This window comes from Microtus ochrogaster, unplaced genomic scaffold (assembly GCF_000317375.1).
Source record: "Microtus ochrogaster isolate Prairie Vole_2 unplaced genomic scaffold, MicOch1.0 UNK37, whole genome shotgun sequence".
Taxonomy (NCBI): domain Eukaryota; kingdom Metazoa; phylum Chordata; class Mammalia; order Rodentia; family Cricetidae; genus Microtus; species Microtus ochrogaster.
This window is the reverse complement of record NW_004949135.1, coordinates 1,994,433-1,996,201: the sequence shown is the minus strand read 5'-3', so window position 1 is coordinate 1,996,201 and position 1,769 is coordinate 1,994,433. Positions and strand designations below refer to the sequence as shown.

At 36.2% G+C, this 1,769-nt stretch overlaps 1 pseudogene; it reads right to left on the bottom strand.

Moving 5' to 3' along the window:
• Positions 1-1,636: 1,636 nt before the first annotated feature.
• On the bottom strand, positions 1,637-1,710 carry LOC113458506 (annotated as a pseudogene).
• Between the last annotated feature and the right edge of the window lie 59 nt (positions 1,711-1,769).

Genomic DNA, 1,769 nt, shown 5'->3' with positions numbered 1-1,769 from the left:
AAATACCAAGGTCCAAATCAGGAGCAGAAGGAGAGGGAGCACGAGCAAGGAACTCAGGACCGCGAGGGGTGCACCCACACACTGAGACAATGGACTGGATTCTTAAATGTGAACTAAAATAAATTCTTCATTAACCTACTTTTCCAGAGACATGTTATCCCAACAACAGGAAAAATAGCTAAAACACTTTTATTTACAGTTCAATTGGTTTAATATAATTATCTGACCTTTTTTGTTCCAATTTTGCATCTTGATTTAAACATTGCTGTCAACAATTTTTTTTTAGTTGAAAGTACATAAATTTCAAGTCTTTTCTCCTCATTTAATCTTTGACTTTGATTTGACGTGGCCCACATTCTTTTTAGATCTGTTGTCGGGTTCCTCCCATGTTGATCCGGAAATACTTCTGCAAAGAACTGGTCCTGTCTCATCAGTTCTCCTCCTAGGAAGTGAAAGAAGCTCTGTCATAATAAACATTTATTCATTCTTTCAAATCCACTAAGTTAGGCAAGAAGTTTTAAAGCATTAGAAATAATAACAGTGAATAAGAAAGAACTATCCCTCTTTAAAGATGTGTTCAATATACCCATGATATGAGTTTTATAGTATAGGTGATAATTTGTTAGAAAAAGCAGTCTTCCAGTGTGTGGAATCAATTCCAGTTGTCATAACATTAGTTATAGTTACAATATGCAATATATATTACAATACATATTATATACAAAATATATTATAAATATATATTTATTACAATATACTGCAAAACAGTGTCTTTCTTAATGGATGTTCTACTCAGTTAAATTTGTCTTGGCAAGGTTTATACAGTATTAAGTAGGTTTCATAAGGAGACTTTCTAAGTAGTAGATATGGCAGCCCCTTTGCCTCAGCCATGAAACCCTTGACTTCAGAGCTCACCTCGGGAGATTAAAGGTTCTGTCGCTTCTGAATTGAATTTGCATTCATAATTCACTCTGCCATTTCCATGTTGGGTAAAACTTGATTTTTCTGTTCATTGCCCTGGGAATTACAATTCCCCAAATCCCAAACCACCAGGGCAATGGATCAGCTAAAATGGATCAGAGGTGAGAGACGTAAAAGGTGAATGATTTATACAATGACATTATTTTTGAGTAATAACCAAAGACTGATGGCATTTTTTCTGATCCCTCTAAGTGTGGACTAGAAGTCACTATAAAGTATAGTTCCTCGACCAGTGTTCTGAAAGAGAGAGTCAGCAGATGAAGAAGCATCCAATCCTGCATCCAGAGTTGGCTGTAGATTTGTCACATACATGAGCCAGTCACCCATGTTCCATCTAAACTGATTTCTGTTATGATTTCTTTTTTACTTTATTTATTTTATTTTATAAGTATTGGTGTTTTTGTCTTCGTGTACGTCTGTATGAGCTTGACAGATCTTCTGCAGCTGTAGTCACACACAGTGGTGAACTGCCATGTGGATGATGGGAATTGAACCTGGGTCCTTTGGAAGAGCAATCAGTGCTCTTAACCACTGAGCCATCTCTCCAGCTCCTGTACTTAGGATTTCTAACACTTGCTCATAAATGATCTTGACTACCACCCTTTCTCACTGCAATAAGGAAAGTATCAACTGATAAATCCAGTGAAAGAAAAACATTAAGAATTTCTTCCACATAAAAAGTTTTCTATAGTAACAAACTATAGAAATGATCCCTGAAAGTATAGCCTGAGTCTGAAAAAGCATGGGATAAAACCGGACTTGCTGAACATAGCGGACAATGAGGACTA